An 18,795-nucleotide genomic window follows, 5' to 3' on the forward strand; every position below is an offset into this window, starting at 1 on the left:
CCATTTCATTCGCCTGCTGTAGTGAAATGATCAGGGCTCAAAATTAAGTCCTGAGCCACTAGCCAGGCCTTAAGAGTTACCAGTTGCCCCACCCAACCACTACCCTACCCTGCCCCTAAGTCCGCCCCAAAACACAGCCACATCAGTGGCCATCAGTGCAGCCAATTAGTGCCCATCAGTGCAGCCTATTTGTGCCTATTAGTGCAGCATATCAGTGCAGCCCCTTCACTGCGGCTTAACAGTGCCGCCTCATCAGTGGCCATCAGTGCGGCCTCATCAGTGCCCATCAGTACAACTTATCAGTGCAGCCTATTTAGTGCCCATTAGTTCAGTTTATCAGTACCCATCATTGATGCCTCATCAGTGGCCATCAGTGCAGCATATCAGTACTGCCTCATCAGTGCCCATCAGTACAGCATATCAGTGCTGCCTTATCAGTGCCCAGCAGTGCAGCCTTATCAGTGACCAGCAACTGCTACCTTATCAGTGGCCATCAGTGCAGCCTTATCAGTGGCCATCAGTGCAACCTTATCAGTGGCCATCAGTGCAGCCTTATCAGTGGCCATCAGTGCAGCCTATCATTGCCCATAAGTGCAGCATATCAGTGCCCATAAGTGCAACATATCAGTGCCGATCAATACACCCTATTATTGCCCATCAGTGCAGCATATCAGTGACCATCAGTGCAGCCTCATCAGTGCCCATCAGTACAGCATATTAGTGCTGCCTTTTCAGTGCAGCCCTATCAGTGCCCATCAGTACAGCATTTCAGTGCTGCCTTATAAGTGGCCATCAGTGCTGCCTTATCTGTGCCCATCAGTGCAGCCTTATCAATGCCCATCAATGCAGCCTTATCAGTGCCCATCAGTGCAGCCTATCATTACCCATAAGTGCAACATATCAGTGCCCATAAGTGCAGCCTATCATTGTATGTCAGTGCAGCATATCATTGCCATCCAATGCAGCCTATCATTGCTCATCAGTTCAGCATATCATTGCTCATCAATGCAGCCTATCTTTGCCCATCAGTGCAGGATATCTTTGCCCATAAGCGCAGCATATCTTTGCCCATCAGTGCAGCATATCAGTGGCCATCAGTGCAGCTTTATCAGTGGCCATAAATGCAGCAGGGAGGAATTGAGAGAATCGGGAGGAAACTGTCAGGAGGACGTGGCGGCTGGATCACACAGATCGGGGATCTCCCACTGTTACACAGCTCCTTTATGAATAGCCAGCTGCTGTCAAACAAAGTCCCGCCTCCTGGACCGGCTACTCTATTAGACAGCACACTGGTCCAATGCCAGTCCAGGAGGCGGGACTTCGTTTGACAGCTGCCGGCTATTCATATAGAAGCTGTGTAACAATGGGAGATCTCTGCTCTGTGTGATCTGGCCGCCAGATCCTCCTCATAGTTTCCTGGCTAATCGCTTCTGGCAAAAGTGATGCAACCCTTTTTACGGGATATCAGAGCGCCCCCTCCGGGCCGCTCAGATGACCGCACTGCTTCTGCAAGAAGCGGTCAGCCAAGTTACTGTCAGCCCAGTCTGCCCCTGCTCCACATTCGCCCTCCACTAATTTCCACTCGCCATATGAGAGCAGGCAAATGGAAACTTTGCGGGCTGATATGATAAATTGAGGTTTCGTGAATTGTGTATCTTTCTTTCCTTCCACCCACAATGCAGTACTAACGGCCTAAGTGACCAATTGTCAGGTCCAAATACTGTCCCTCTTTTCTTTGACCTGACTGGTAAATGAAGTAGTAGAGGAATCACGAGTAGTCGAGTATAGGCAGTGAGTGGACAAAAAAGTGAACATGTTGCTTTTCCTTGCATGGGTAAAGCATAGGTTTTCTTTAATGCCTAATTATAGCAAAACATACCCACATTTTCTTCACTTCTCCACTATGTAAAATACAAGCACCCTCTGAGTTTTAGGAATATGTGAAACACTTTATTTAACAGAGCTGGGTGGATCAACGCTGTCATATTCGGGGGGGGGGGGGGGGGTGTTATACTGTAGTGTAAGCTACAATTGATTATGATTATTATACAGGATTTATATAGCGCCAACAGTTTGTGCAGCGCTAAATGCAGCTATTTATAGCTTACAGGGGGCTTTCCATTCACTCCTGGCAGCCGAATGGAGAGATTGGGAATGCCAAACGGAAGGTGCACCATACAATAGTTGTGGCCAGAAAACCTGCAAGCTTACCCCCTGGACCATCGCCAGGCCCTATTCTTCTGTGCAGTTTGCAAGTGCAGTTGCACTTTGCAAGGGCATTTGTTCCAGAGCTTAAAAAATTAGCTGAAGCTTCACTTTGCAAAGAATACCAAATCACATGCAAGGGGAAAAAAAAACAACATTTCTCTTTCGTTCATTGACAGACACAGCTCCTGATCTTCTTAACCATTGGGGGTTATACTGCCCCCCTACAGGAGTAGGACACTAGGCAGAAAAAAAAGTCTGGCTATGCCTATGAGCAGTCCCAGGGAGTATACTCCCTCTCTCTACTCCCTCTCTCTTCTATAGGTACTCAGTTTTTTTTTTCCAAGCAGTGTCAGAAGAATTATAAGTCCCCAGAGGGGTGGGTGCTGTGTCCGTCAATGAACATCAGAGAAATGGATTTTATGATAAGTTAAAAATCCAATTTTCTCTTTTGTTCATTGACAGACACAGCTCCTGATATTCTTAACCATTGGTACATCCCAAAGCAGTGTTAAACATAAGGGGTGGGAACAGCGAAAAAGAAACTCCCAAGGCTAACTATAGCCAACCAGGTAACATGGAGCTCAACCAAAACAACTGGAGCTCACCTGAAAACAATACACCCTCAAAGAGGACCAGGTCCTCTAAACAGCAGCCTGCAAAAACCTTGCGGCCAAAGAAAGCATCTGCAGATGCCAACACATCCAGAACTTTGTGAAAGTGTGCACCGACAACCAGGAGGCCGCCTTGCAAATCTGCATCACTCTTTCACAAAGTTCTATAATGTGGATGGGTTGGCATTTGCGGGTGCTTTCTTTTGGCTGCAAGGCTTTGCAGGCTGCTGTTTAGAGGACCTGGTCCTCTTTTAGGGTGTATTGTTGTTTTCAGGTGAGCTCCAGACAGTTGTTTTGGTTGAGCTCCTGTTTTTGTTCCCACCCCTCATGTTTAACACTGCTTTGGGACGTCCCAGTGGTTAAGATGATCAGGAGCTGTGTCTGTCAATGAACGAAAGAGAAAATGGGATTTTTGACTTACCGTAAAATCCATTTCTATGATGTTCATTGATGGACACAGCACCCACCCCTTTGTGGAGTTGTAATTCTTCTGACACTGCTTGCAACAAAACTCAGTACCTATAGCAGAGAGAGCGAGTATACCCCCTGGGACTGCCGATAGGCATAGCCAGATTTTTTTTCTGCCTTGTGTCCTACTCCTGTAGGGGGGCAGTAGAACCCTAATGGTTAAGAGGATCAGGTGCTGTGTCCGTCAATAAACATCAGAGAAATGGATTTTACGGTAAGTCAAAAATCCAATTTTTTGCTTGTGTATGATTGGATGATGAAAGTCAGCAAAATATCCTCTTATTTAATAAGCTCTGAAGCAAATGCCCTTGCAAAGTGCACATTCTTTTTGCCTAAGTAATTTGACCTCTATATGTTTCTAATGCCTTGTTAGGGCACAACAAAAAAAAAAACAATTGTTCTCTATGTGCCCTGTTCACACCACAACACTGGTATCACATGCAGATATTTTCTGCATGGGAAAAAAACTGACTTGACATCAACTTTGGTGTGAATAGGGCACATAACTGAATCGCATGGAAACTGATGTAAAACTGATGTCGGTATTCCCATAAGTTTTCATGCATTTATGGTGTAAACGAGCCCTTAATAGAATCCTAAGGCCCCTTTCACACAGGCGGACCGTTCAGATCCGCCTGTCCGTTTTTTTGGCGGATCTGAACTGTCCCACCATGCATCTCTATGGGGGATCGGATGTCAGCGGAGACATGTCCGCTGACATCCGATCCGTCAAATCTGGATGGATGGAAACCCTATTTTCCATCCGTCCATCGGATGGGATCGGATGAGAACGGACCAACGGTCCGTTCCCATCCGATTTCCCCCATAGAGATGCATGGGGAACTGACAGCTGTGTCTCCTCACACAGCGCGGAGACACAGCTGTCGTCCTGCTGCTCAGCGGGGGATCGGCGGCTCGATCCCCCGCTGAGAAAAACGGAATCTGTCCGAAGGACGGATAGTGTGAAAGGAGCCTTATGCTGACCAGTTTTCTGCCATTTTCAAACAGCTTTCAATTACAAAAACAACTAAATAGATCAAGGTAACTGAAAATGAACAGGTTCAATCAAGACCATGAAGCAGTCAAAACTGTTTGTGATGGATTACCTTGACCTGTTTTTTTGCTTCTGTAATTAAAAGATGGCTCTAATTACCTAAAACTACTGTGAAATAAATTGGGCCCTAATCCTGACCTATGAGTTTCAAATTTTGATTCATGGGCATAGAGCATTGGATGTTTACATCGTGACATTAGTTTCCTATAACTGACATATATTAAAACATAAAGATATCATTGTTTCCTAATGTCTGAAAAAAGGCCTGATGTTTCACTAATTTCTAATGCAAGCTTCTGTCTTTTTGTGTGTTTTAGGAAATCATAACCAATTGATGAAAGTCAAAATTTATGTATTGATGCAGTAAAGTGGAAGTATCCTCTCTTTTCAAGAAGGTAATTTAAACAGATTTTTATATTTTTTATTTCAGTTTTAACGTGATTCTGAGACCCCATTCAGGCTAGCGTGACTTGTCTGGCGACTTGTCAGCCTGACAAGTCGCGCTCGGTCGCTCGCCATTGATTAGCACAGGACCCGTTCTAATAGGAGCGACACAAGTCGCTCCGACTTAGAAAAAGGGTCCTGTACTACTTTGGGGCGACCTGGGAGCGACTTGCATTGACTTCCATTATGTGAAGTCCCTGCAAGTCGCGCCAAAGTCAGGCTGCACGCTGTGCACCGCGACTTCACAGGTCGCCCCTCGAAGTCGTATCGCCTCAGTGTGAACCGGTAAGAGCTTTAATTACAAAAAGGAACAAAAAAACATCTTATAATTATAAAAAAAAAAAGAAATTCAATATATATACCATAGTTTGTAGAAAATATACCATTAATCAATATACATTTATTGGAATTTTTATTACTAAAGACATGTAGCAGAATACATTTTTGCCTAAAATGTATGAAGAAATGTGTTTTTTTTTTTCATCTTTTTTGTAGGAATTGTTGTTTTTTTCATTTATATAATAGGAATTATAAACACAGTGATGATCAAATACCACCAAAAGAAAGCAATATTTGTGTGGAAAAAATTATATAAATGTTATTTGCGTACAGCATTGCATGACCGCACAATTCCCAGTTAAAGTAGCGCAGTGCTAAATAACAAATATGCTCTGGCCATAAAGGGGGTAAAACCTTTCGGAGCTCAAGCGGTTAAAGCCAAGCTTAAACAATATATTTTGTTTAGCATTGATTACATTGGGCTAGTGGTAAAACTTCTGTCAGATTTTTATCTATCTATGTGTCCCATTTGGGTAGGTTTTTCTTCATGTCCTGTCTCTCTGTTACTCACATAAATAGGAATGCTGGAGACCTTCTCTCTAACTTAGCACATGAGTACTACAGCCCCAGGTTGTAATTGATTTATGTAATGGTAAAATGGTGTATTGCAGTGTTGTGAGGTGACATTCGAAGCCATTTGTGCGCTGTGGAGATATGCAGTCATGATACATATTACCGCTGCTCACTGCCCTGCACATCGCACCAGCATTGCAATGTAAATGTGACATCTAGAAAACAATCGTTTCCATGTGTCCTATCAGTGGCCCGTGTCTATGCAGTGTTAAAAAAAATCCGGGTTACCAGTGACAGTGTAAACAATCCCTTACAGAAAGATAGCAGGTTGTCTGATACATGCACTAAGTTCAACAGAAGGTCACTTGCATTCATGTTTTTATAGTGGAGTGTGGAGAGTATTTTGTATTCCAATATAGCAGAATTTTTGGGGTTGCAATAATTATGTTATCTGTTGAAACATTAAAGTGGTTCTAAAGCCTCAGACTCCTCATGTAGCGCTTCTTAACACCCCAGTACTTGGTATACCTAACTGTTGTCAACGCTTGATATTCTTTATCTTATTGGGGGCTAAGATGACTCTTTCCAAATCCTGGAAAGAACCTACTGTATCCTTGGCACAGGCTAGGCAAAAAATCACCTGGATCATGTTACATGAAAATATTTTTAGCATTTTGAGGGACACTGTAGAAAAAAACGTGAACGGATTTGGGAGCCGTGAGCTAACTGTATGCATGTCTCTCTAGTACGTTAATATATTTTTCCTTGGGTTTGAAGTATCGTTTACTTCTTCTGACTCTGGTCCAGACCTCTTCCTTCTTATTTCTCCTTTTCTTCTACTGTTCTGTTTTTTCTTTTTCACTCTTTTTCTAATGTATGTTTGACTACCCAGGAGTATGATCGCATGTGAGCCCGTAGAGGCACTGGAGGGTGGCGGGAGGGGGGGGGGGAATGTCCCTTCCCACCTCCTGTAAGAACAATCAAGCGGCTGATCAGCCTTTATGATTGTTCTTAAGGTGCAGGAAATCGCCAGCTAACAAAAATTATATCTGAATGATGCCTGCAGCTGCAGGCATCATTCAGATATCCTCACTTAAAGCCCAGGACGTCATATGACATCCAGCAGTAAGGAAGTCGTTAAAGACAGCCCAGCCAAGTGGTTAAAGACAGTGGGTAAAGATAGCCAAACAGAAGGGAGGGGCTAGAAGCATAGAAGAGGGACTCGAGAAGAGGAGGATCCGGGCTACTCTGTGCAAAACGAAGTGCACAAAGCAGGTCAGTATAACATGTTTGCTATTTAAAAAAAAAGCGAGACTTTAAAATCGCTTTAAAGATTTAAAATATTTAGGTTTAGTGTTAAAATCTCATCTAAACCCTGCTGTAAAAAGAAAAGCTAGCCCAATCTTTTTTAAAAAAGTAAAAGCTTTAGGATTTATGTACAATGTACATTAGCCCCTGTGCCTGAAAATCCAGCGTTTTTGAGTAACTGGAAGGCACAGGTGCACCATTCAATACCACTGCTGGTAGCCTGTAAAAGTCCAAGAGAGGCTAAAAGCTATTGCGACTAGATGGGGCTTGCCAGTGTACTGAATGATACTAAACTAATGCTTAGGGCAGGAATGAATGCCCAAAACTTTTGTACTATGCGGTACGCTGTCCAGCCACAGCAGCTTTTAGCCTCTCATTTTACAGGCTGCCAGCAGCAGGAGTTGATGGTGCTCCTGTGTTTTCCACCTGCACCTGAAAGCTGCATTCATAGGACAAGAAGCTAAACTCCCATTGTGCACTATGCCTTATAACTGTATGTTTGTAATTTGTTCTTTACATTTTAAATATCTTGAAGGAAAAAATAGGGGGAAGGTGTATGGCGCTGCCAAAAAGTGCAGTTGGTCAATTGGACCACTGACCATCAAAGTGGTTGGGTGGTCCAATTATCTGCCCGAATTCATCAGAACTAAAAAGAACATTTTAGTTCTGATGCAGACAAGTGAAGATCTCTATATTTGCCCCTAGATACACAAATGCCTGAACCGGGTTTACAAGATTCGGGCAGATAATTGGACCACCCAACCACTTTGATGGTCAGTGGAGGAGATCCAGGATTATAGATTCAAGGCCTGATACCCCTGCAGGGGTACATAGTTCTGGTGAGTGCGGTCCAAGGGGTGCGGGGAGCACTGAATGGTCACCATATACCTGAGCACCTTTAATATCTATCATCAGAACACCTGCACTCAAGTCACCTTTTTTGCCCTGTTTTTTAGGAAAAGTTTTTTTAGCATTGTGGGACTATTTGTTCTTTCTTAGGTGTTACGGACTTATTTATCCTTGTACTATTGCTGCCATAATATTTATATACCTACTGTGCACCTTATTTATGCCATACTTGATGCTTTGTATTTTACGGCTGTAGATTTAAGTGGATCCAACTTTTTATATTTTATATATTTCATTTTTATACTTTGTATATTTCACACATTTCATATATTTTTTATTTTTCATATTTTGTATATTTCATACCTTTCATATATTTCTCTTATCATACTGTATACATACCAATTCTCACCTATTTTGTATCCACTTTTTCTCACAGTTTAGCACAAATATTTATCATTTACAGAGTTGAATTATCCTATAGTATTGCACATATTTATTAGGAATACACATACGATGCACTGGACACTTTATTTATAGTGGTGATTTATATTGTATATACCTTTAACACCTATTTTTGGACATACAGAAACATCAGCACTTTTTGGCAGCGCCATACACCTTCCCCCTTCTTTTTCCTTCATTCTCACTATATTCTTAGCGATATAGTATAAAGTTAGGCTGCAGCCAACATCAAATACTAGAAATCTAGAATTATCCTAAGCGCGGATTTTTTACATTTCATTTTAAATATCTTGTAAAGTTTCCATTGCATTCCACCATGGTATATGGACTATATAAGAATAAAAAAGATGCAAAGTACAATAATCATGCCTGTTGTAGCAGGGCGAGCCCATGCCACAGTCCAAAATGGCAGTCTAGGTCAGATTTAGCAGGAAACAGGCATACTAATGGTGAGGGTGTGGGCTGGATTCATCTTAGAGCAAGGATTAGAGTTCAGCGCCCACCCTCCCAAGGGGGTCAGTGTGTGTGTTGGGAGCAAAGAGAGATGTACATCTGCACCGTGCTGTCCAGGGCAGGACAGACTAAGGCCTGAGCCTGAAGGATGTAGCAGCAGGAAGCTGCAGAAAAAGACACAGAGCTGTCAGAGGTACAGCGATTGGTGCATGAGCACTGGGAAGCGTGTTAGATGGTCTGGAGGTCCAAGTCATGATACCCGAGTAGTAGAGCTGCAAAGAGAGTCACGAGGCTGAATATTGGTCTTTTGTCATATTGATGGTGAGAACCCCTGCATGGGAAGACATTAATTTGTAAACGTTTGCTTTCTTTAAATAAAAGTGGACAGGAGAAGCTCTGAAACGTACGTCTGGCATAGTAAACACACTGTTTTGCACTACCAGTGAGCTACAATCTTGTCACATTGTAAATAGGTACGTTTGTCTGTCCTATTATGCTGTTTAAAATGTGAAATAGTTTTGATACAAACGCTATTTCTCGCCCACTTTTTCTCTCGAGTACATACAAACGCCTATCACATTGTGACCACATCCTGTTCCCTGAAGCCTAAATTAAAATCTAATAACTGCATAAATTCACCTTGTGTTGTATCACACTTAAAGCTCAGTGAAATTCAGTGTGATTGTATGTTTGAAGAAGGTACAACCCTTCCAAGTTTTTAGGGGAGATTTGACCCTTTATGTTTATGATAAATGTAGATGAGCAGTATTTCCCAAACATTGATTGGTGGTACAATATCATCACAAACTTTGCAATGCTGTAGTGCCATTTCATACTGGTCTGCTTAAAAACACGGCATTTTGGAAAAATGCATATCACCTTTTTAATACATTTTTGAGGCATTTTCTGGTTGGCAGACTCCAAGCATGTACCTGTGAAACACGAACATGTAACCCTGGTTAATTTTTCATGGGTTTTTGATACATTTCCCATTGACTCCAATGGGAGGTGCGTTTTTAGTGTTCTTTTGAAAGAGAGCACCAAAGATGCAACCTTTCAGGACTTTGATGTGAAGAGTCCCATAAGAGTTAAAGGGAAACATTTTTACTGTGTTTTTGGTATGTTTAAGTTGCACAAATACGCAACCAATACGCATCAATGTGAAAGGGTCCCCTAGTATCATCACATGCACAATCCACCTTTACTGCTTCAATGCTGATTTTACTATATACTGTGAAATGTTATTCAGGAACCTTTCTTTAGACTTGCGTGAGCTTTATACAGGTAGGTATCGATATCTCCTTAAGAACGGTGAGCAGGTAGATATATGCCCATCCAGTGGCGGAGCTAGACTTTTAAAACAGGGGTGGCAAGGTATTATTTTGGGGGGTCAATATACAATGTGTCATTTAGTGTCAGATTTGTCCACCGCAATGTCGCAGTCCCTCTAATAATCGCTGATCGCTGCCATTACTAGTAAAAACAATTAAAAAACAAAAAGTTCCATAGTTTGTAGATGTAATAACTTTTTTGCAAACCAATCAAAATACACTTAGGATTTTTTACAAAAAATATGTGGCAGAATACATATTAGCCTAAATTTATGAAAAAATTTGATTTTTTTTCATTGGGAATGTTTTATAGCAGAAAGTAAAAAGGATTGGTCGCTAATTTTATGTTTATAGCGCAAAATATAAAAACTGCAGAGGTGATCAAATACCACCAAAAGAAATCTCTATTTGTGGGAAAAATCACAACAGTTGTATTTGGGTACAGCGTTGCACAACCTCACAATTGTCAGTTAAAGCAATGCAGTGCCGTATCGCAGAAAATGGTCTGGTCATTAAGGGGGAGCTGAATTAGTTAAAGGGTCAGTTTTTTCAGATAATTTTGCCCATTTAAGATTTTTTTCTGAGCGGTCAGGGGATGGTAAAAACAGGCAACTCAAAGTCTGAATCACAACTGGAACCCCTCTACATGTTATTAGCCCCATAAAAAATCTGCCACTCTGCTAAAAAAAAAAAAAAAAAAAAAAAAAACAGGATTTAGGAGAATTATTACAAATAATTTTCCCCCTTTAATAAATTATTGTAATGCCACACATATTCCTGTCCTTTTAAACAGGGTGACTGACAGTAAGCTGACACTAATGCTGCACAGGTGTTAGGGTACTTTCACCCTGGTAAAAGGGCAAGAATAGGGCCCTGGGTGACATTACAATGACTTATTAAAGGAAACATTTTTGGTAAGGAGCATAGACTGTACAGGATTCAGGAACAGGCGCTTCTACTACTTGGGCAAACCGTCCCTTACCTCCGTCACTGCAGGCTGCCCAGGCCAGGAACTCCTTTCAGAGCTGATCCATCCCACACCAAGACAGGAAGACCGCGGGAATCAGACATCGCTTCCGATGCACCCATTGGCTGTGTAAGTAGCAGGAGGCGGCGCAGCCTGCAAGATTTAGGCTGCACCGACTCCTGCTGCCTCCCCAGCCAACGGGTATTTGAGGTTCTCTCCTTAGTCCCTCCCTCATGACATGATCACAGAGAATTGGGAGGACACAAAGTAAGATACAGGACGATTGTCCGGTCTTCCTGTCTTGGTGTGGGATGTATCAGCGCTCCCCTGTGATAACTCCGCTCCTCCTCCCTCCCTCTGTCTACCTGCTCTCCATCTGCCTCCCTCCTCCCTCCGCAGCTCCCGGCCGTACGGCACTCCCCTGTGATAACTCCGCTCCTCCTCCCTCCCTCTGTCTACCTGCTCTCCATCCGCCTCCCTCCTCCTTCTGCAGCTCCCGGCCGTACGGCGATCCCCTGTGATTCCTCCGCTGCCATGCACCCGCCCAGGATCGGGGTGGCAACAGGGGTGGCAAGGACTTCTTCTGGGGTGGCAATTGCCCCCCCAGCTAACCCTCTGGCTCCGCCACTGTGCCCATCCTGGACCCTTAAGGATTTTTGCCTGACAGTGGCAGAGGTACACATGTTGTACTGTGTTTCTTCACTTTTCTAAGTACTAGAGAGGTATCAGACCTTTAGGTTCCAACAGGAAAAAAAAATCTTGGTGTACAATAAAGCTCCTCCAATTGCCTTGGGATTCAGCTTGATCATCCTAATTTATGTTTGAAAGTAGAATCACTTATTATCATTATTAGTCCGGTTATGGCTAGCCTTATACTGCTTCACCCATGTCAATTGAGTAAGTACTTCTCCAATATAAAGCCATTAACATTCCATACTTTTAGTGAGGCAGCATGCAGTTAGGACATCGTCTAGTGGTGTTCTTAGACATTTGTCTAGTGGTGATCTTAGATGGTTCTGTAGGTTAAAGTTGAACTCTAGGCAGATATTAAATGCACAAATGAATGCATGTCTGAAATCTTTAATACAAAGCCCCCGTCCACACCGGTGCAACTTGTCATGAAATTTCACAGTTCCAAATCACAGGACAAGTTGCCCCCATTGTCAGAAATGGAAGCTTTGAAATCAGAGCAAATCCGACTTTGCAGTGCTGCACCGATTTGAAAAAAGGGTTCCTGCACTATTTTTTCCGATTTCAGGTGCGACTTACATCTGTGCACGAAGTGACACAGATAACACGCAAGTCGCATCTGAATTTGCATTGACCTGTGGCTTTGAAATCGTGCTACTTCAATTTCAAAGTCGCTTTCAGTGTGAACCAGGGCTAAATGTAGTTTTTAACTGCAGGAAGTGTACTTTAGCCTGGTATTTTTCGCTTGTAGTTCCCATGCAGCAGGGCTGGATTGTGAGAGGAAGAGGCAATAAAAGGAATTATGTTAGGTGATAAGAAGAAGCAAACTTATAAGAGAAACCAGAGTGACAAAGAAATTAGCTCAACATTATTCTGCTTCTCTTTTTACTGTCTAGTCAAAGGCTGGGATGAGTCCAGGATGATATGTTGAATGATGCTGACCATCAGACTGAAGACATCTAGTGGCAGAATAGAAATACTGATTCTTCTGTTTTTGGCTGTGGCTTTGCCTATTGAGACTCCTAAGGTTCTGGTTAGCTCCCTGTGGGATTTCTGGGTCAGTCATCATACATATCCAATATCCTGCTGAATGCTAAAATCCTTGCTCATCTTTTAGACTTCCTATATAAACCACCCCTCTGCTCTTTCTATGTGCCAGATTATATATGTGTGCCTATGCCAATATCTTGCTCTTTGTTGATACTCCTACGCTGCATCCTTAACACTACTTGTGTACCAACCTTGACTGTTGATTTCCCAACCTGTCTTCATTGCTCTCAATTTCTAAACTGATACTTTTAGCTGTTGACACCAACGTAACCTCTGACTTTACTTTTGCCTTGCTCCAATCTCGCTTCTGTTTCAGCTACTGGACTTCAAGCCTGATCCCAGATTGTTACAAAATAATCTGGCAATGATAATGAGTCTGCTGTAACAGCTGCTTTAGCCAGTGTTAGGCAGCAAATTGAAGAATTGCAGGAATTTGGTGTTAAGAAAATTCATCTGAACTACAAAACACAGCTAAAGTGATTGTAAATTAGTTTTGTTGTTTTTTTTTAATAACAAGCATGTCATATTTACCTGCTCTGTGCAATGGCTTTGCACAGAGCATCCCTGATACTCCTCTTCTTTGGTCTCCCGCCGGTGCTCCAGGCTTCTCATCTTCTCCATGTGTCGTCACAGGAAACCGCTTCCTATGGTGGCACTGGTGCGGGCTTGATCCGGAGCCAGGCTGTGTGTCGATAGATAAACCAAAAATGTTGCTGTGTTTCAAAAACAATTAAAATAACACAAACCAGACAAACCAAACGGATATTGATGTGCCAATAAAATATTAGAAATCTCAAATAAAAAGTCCCAAAAAAAGATAGAGTCCACCCTGAGGCTCCGTTCACATGTCAGCGTATGGATCGCGGGCGGAACCGCCGCGGTTCCGCCCGCGATCCGGAGATTATTGCAAATCGCGGGACGCCTGTGCGTTGCCTGTTGATTTGCAATAGCCCCCCAAACGCTGAGCGATGTTGCCGCGATTTCCACCTGCCGAATCACGGTAACATCGCGCAAAAAAAATCGCGGGACGCATTACGCCCAAAAAAGTACAAGAGCTTCTTTGGAGCGTATTGCGTCCCGCGTTTTTTTTTGCGCGATGTTACCGCGATTCGGCAGGCGGAATTTGCGGCAACATCGCTCAGCGTTTGGGGGGCTATTGCAAATCAACGGGCAACGCACAGGCGTCCCGCGATTTGCAATAATCTCCTGAGCGCGGGCGGAACCGCGGCGGTTCTGCCCGCGATCCATACGCTGACATGTGAACGGAGCCTAAAGTGAATATATTATATTTTTCGTAAATAAACACCTCTCTTGTGTACCAGACACTATTAGTAAACACAGCTGTTTACCAGAGACTTGGACCTCAAATATACAAGAGGTCTGACAGTGTTTGAAGAACTATGGCTCCATAGATCTGAGAAGACGTCCTATCGAAGGAAACGCAGGGTGGAATTTAGCGGTGAAGTTAGCATGCCCTCCCAGAGGACTGGGTGTTTGTCTGTTCCATGCTTGTACTTGTCTCTGCTTATGGGTATATGTCACTATGTGGATTCTCCTATGTCTGAGAGGCATTATCCAGTGTGAGAGCGAGAGCCGTCATTCACTGGAGACCCAAGCAGTGCTTTCTAGAAGATTTTGTGCACTATGCCAATAATGCAACTGCAATCATATTATTATTGATTTGTATTGTTTGTGTTATTTTAATTGTTTATGGAAGCCTTTTTTGCCCCATAGACTTCAATTAGGACGCACCAAAAATGCATGTACATGCCTTTTTCATTGTGTTTTTGTCTGTGATTTGTGTTGCTTGAGCCGACACCTGCTGGCTTCCTAAGAACCAGTGACTCATCCCTGCTCTGACAGCAGGGATGAGTCATTAGTTGTAAAGGAGTCAACATCCCAACAACCAGTCACTTATCAAAGCTTGACAGCAGAGATGAGTCATTGGTTGGTAGGGAGTCAGCACCCGCTGGCATCCTAACAAAAAGTGTCTGCTGCCAGTTGGGGGATTCCTGGCTGACAGCAGAATGTACACAAATGAGCTGTTAGTAAACATTAAATTGTGAGCTTCCCTCACAATCCATACCAGGCTCTGGTATGGATTTTAAAATGGCACGAGGTCCCCCCAAAATCCATACCAGACCCTTATCTAGCATGCGTTCCCCATACACTCCCCCCCCTTCCGAATCTTACCAAGCCACATGCCCTCAACATTGGGGAGGTACTATGCCCTGGCAAGGCACCTTGTCCCCATATTGATGAGGACAAGGGCCTCTTCCCCACAACTCTGGTCTGGGAGTTGTGGGGGTGCGGGGGTAACCCATCAGAATCTGGGCCCCCAGATCCCCCCCCCCCCCAATGTGAAAGAGTATGGGGTAAATAGTCCCCTACTCAATCAGCATACATTTGTCAAATGTAAATAATGATAAAAATGTAAATGTGGAAGATTGTATATAATTATTATGCAGTATTCCATTTAAATAGCATGGCTGGGCGTAACCTCTCTAGTTCTAGTTTATATAACGTAGTCCTATTCTTGCCGCGCATACGTGCCCTTGGGGATACGCGGCGTGGCGATTGGTGGTGAGCTATGTCCATATGACACAGTAACCAATAGTACTGCCAATCCGCGCCCTTCATTGTTACCTATCAGTGCCCATTAGTGCCGCATATCAGTGCCACCACAGTAGTGTCCACCAGTGCCACCTCAAGAGTGCTCATAGGTGCTGCCTATCAGTGCCCATCAGTGCTGCTTCATCAGTGCAGCCTATCAGTGCCCATCAGTGCAGCATCATCAGTGCACATTAGTAAAGGAGAAAAATATATATTTATACATATACAGGGAAAAAGAGAGCAATTGGATATCAGACTTTACAGGCCAGACAAAGAAGCCTGATGTTCTATTCTATAAAAAAAAAATGTATTCAATAGAAAAAGTTTAAAGTCATATAACAATTATTGAATAAATAAAACCAGATAGTAGGGCTGAACGATAGTCGATATGATATCGACTATCGTTCTGCGGCCGTAGGCGATATTCATATCGCCGAGGTCACGATATTTTGCATAGGCAGGGGGAAGGGATTCGGAGGAGGACTCACAGACTTCCGTTAGGCAGGGACTCGGAGGAGAACTCACACATCCATCCCACTGCAGCCCACCCCACACGTTCAGTGAGTCTCCCTCTCCGCCCTAGTTTTCTCAATGGCACATTCAGGGAACCAATCACGCCGTGAGCAGCTGCACAGCTAACCAACCACGCGCGCCTGCACACTTGATTGGTTCGCTGTGCCGCTACTCACGGCATGATTGGTTCCCTGAATGTGCCATTGAGAAAACTAGGACGGAGAGTGAGACTCACTGAATGTGTGGGTCGGGCTGCAGTGCACGAGTGAGTCAGTGTATGCGGTTGTGCTGTGATCCTTTCCCGGCTCCTAGTCCACCGCTCCAGCCTCCTACCACCACTGTGAGAAAGACTGTCACTGAATAATCCGATCGATTCCACACTGTCACTGAGACTGAGTAATTGATTTGATAGTACCATTATTAACCCTGACCTGCCCAGTGCCCTGTATCTGCAATTAAAATTTAGAAGGCTGCCTGCATGCTTCATGATAGCCTTTAGCCTGGATTGACGGGTCCCTCAATATCGCAATATATATTGTTGAAAAAAAAATATTGCAATATATTTTTTTTCCAATATCGTGCAGGCCTACCAGATAGTGCTGTTGAATTATACAATCAAAACACCAAATTGAGTGCTGATGGAGCAAATCCTCATCCACATTAGAATTTGCTCCATCAGCACTCAGTTTCTTGTAATCTAATGGTGCTTTTCCATTGCATGGAACGGATCGGTTTGGCTCGGTTTGGCACTTTTCCACTGTATGGTACCGCATGGTACGTGTTAGAACGGTTTGGTACAGCGGCGCTTTTCCACTACATGGTACGGCTCCGTATGGCTCGCTCAAACAGTACCACCTCCTTTGGGGTTCCAAGCAGGCCGTACCTATACCATATCCCACAATCCTTTGCATGCAGCCTTGATTGTTTGTCACTACTGTCACATTGGTCAGAGAATCGTTGTAATCCCACCCACTTACTACTTTAGTGGAAAAGCAAACTGAGCCGAGTAGAGCCTATACAGTGCTGAAACGTGCCGACTCGTACCACGCAGTGGAAAAGCAAACTGAGCCGACCAGGGCCAAGCAGTGCCGAGTGGAGCCGAGCCGGTAACTGGCAGTTGAAAAGTGCCATAACAGCACTATCTGTTTTTATTTACTCATTTCATAATTGTTACACAACTTTTAAACTTTTTTATTGAAGTAAATGTATATTTTTTTTAGAATATCAAGCTACTTTGTCTGACCTGTAAAGTCTGATAACTAACTTTTTCCCTATATATAAATTACGGATGATGGCCATTGGTGTCACAATACTTACCAAAATGAGAAAAATTACCTGTTTGCAGAATTTTTAACAGAAACATAGAAAAACGTTTTGTTTTGTTTTTTTTTCAAAATATTTATAGTTTGTTTAGCAAAAAATAACCCAGTAGTGATTAAATACCAAAAAAGAAAGCTGTTTGTGTGAAAAAATGATAAAAATGTCATATGGGTATAGTGTTACACGGCCACGCAATTGTCATTCAAAGTGCAACAGTGCTAAGGCCCCTTTCGCATTTGTACGACCTGAAAGTAGGATGACTTTGACGCGACTTGAAGCAATGCCTGTGTAATCTTGAGATCTATGGACCTCAAGTTGCATTAAAGTCAGACCAAAGTAGTGCAGGGACAAGTTGCACAAGGGGCCTACACGCTGAAAACTGGCCTCGGCAGGAAGGGGGTAATAGTGCCCAATAGGCATATGGTAAAGTTTTGTGAGAAGATATCTTGCTGTATTGGCTATCCTTGAGAACAGCCAGTATTTAACTAGTACATTTTTAATACTGATTGAATTTCTAATCGCTGCTATACATGATCTAAATCTTGAATCAGCTGAATATGAGGTATTACCAAGTTCACTATATGTTGAACTAGCACTGGATCTATTTAGTCTTAGCAATTATCCAAATATTTATTCTAAAGAATTGTTTCTGTGGGATATAGCAGTAGGAATTGGTCTTATCTGACAAATGTTAACACAATAAGGCTCACTCAAGCTGAACTCTGGGTACAAAAAACATCCATTTAAATATATTTCTTAATAGCCACAAATGATATAAACCTGCTTTGTGCAAATCTAGATTTTATATTGTAAAAGTAACTAACATTATCATTGTGCTATACATAGCCTGCACAGGGAGCAGAGCTGTAGGAGGCACCCAGCAGACTCTACCTACTGCAGGCTGCCTGTGGGATACTACAGGAGAAGGGTTGCTACAAGAAGTTTCATATTGGATTACTGCAGAAATCTGGAAGAAATACACACGTCATGCCAAGATTCTGACTCTTGTATGTAGACAATATTTGCTTATACTGAAGTTCATAGTTACAGTGCCTTGCGAAAGTATTCGGCCCCCTTGAACTTTTCGACCTTTTGCCACATTTCAGGCTTCGAACATAAAGATATAAAACTGTAATTTTTTGTGAAGAATCAAAAACAAGTGGGACACAATCATGAAGTGGAACTAAATTTATTGGATATTTCAAACTTTGTTAACAAATAAAAAACTGAAAAATTGGGCGTGCAAAATTATTCAGCCCCTTTACTTTCAGTGCAGCAAACTCTCTCCAGAAATTCAGTGAGGATCTCTGAATGATCCAATGTTGACCTAAATGACTAATGATGATAAATAGAATCCACCTGTGTGTAATCAAGTCTCCGTATAAATGCACCTGCACTGTGATAGTCTCAGAGGTCCGTTTAAAGCGCAGAGAGCATCATGAAGAACAAGGAACACGCCAGGCAGGTCCGAGATACTGTTGTGGAGAAGTTTAAAGCCGGATTTGGATACAAAAAGATTTCCCAAGCTTTAAACATCCCAAGGAGCACTGTGCAAGCGATAATATTGAAATGGAAGGAGTATCAGACCACTGCAAATCTACG

At 42.9% G+C, this 18,795-nt stretch overlaps 1 protein-coding gene across 1 annotated transcript in view; it reads left to right on the plus strand.

Moving 5' to 3' along the window:
- Window positions 1–18,795, plus strand: part of LRRC63 (leucine rich repeat containing 63) — a 117,767-nt gene that overhangs the window by 12,980 nt on the left and 85,992 nt on the right. Inside the window, exon 2 of the mRNA XM_082246813.1 lies at window positions 4,659–4,736. The gene's annotated coding sequence lies outside the window, so the exon portion shown is untranslated. The remainder of the gene's footprint in view (window positions 1–4,658; window positions 4,737–18,795) is intronic.

This window comes from Pelophylax lessonae (genome assembly GCF_965119305.1).
Source record: "Pelophylax lessonae genome assembly, chromosome: 2".
In the NCBI taxonomy this organism is placed as follows: domain Eukaryota; kingdom Metazoa; phylum Chordata; class Amphibia; order Anura; family Ranidae; genus Pelophylax; species Pelophylax lessonae.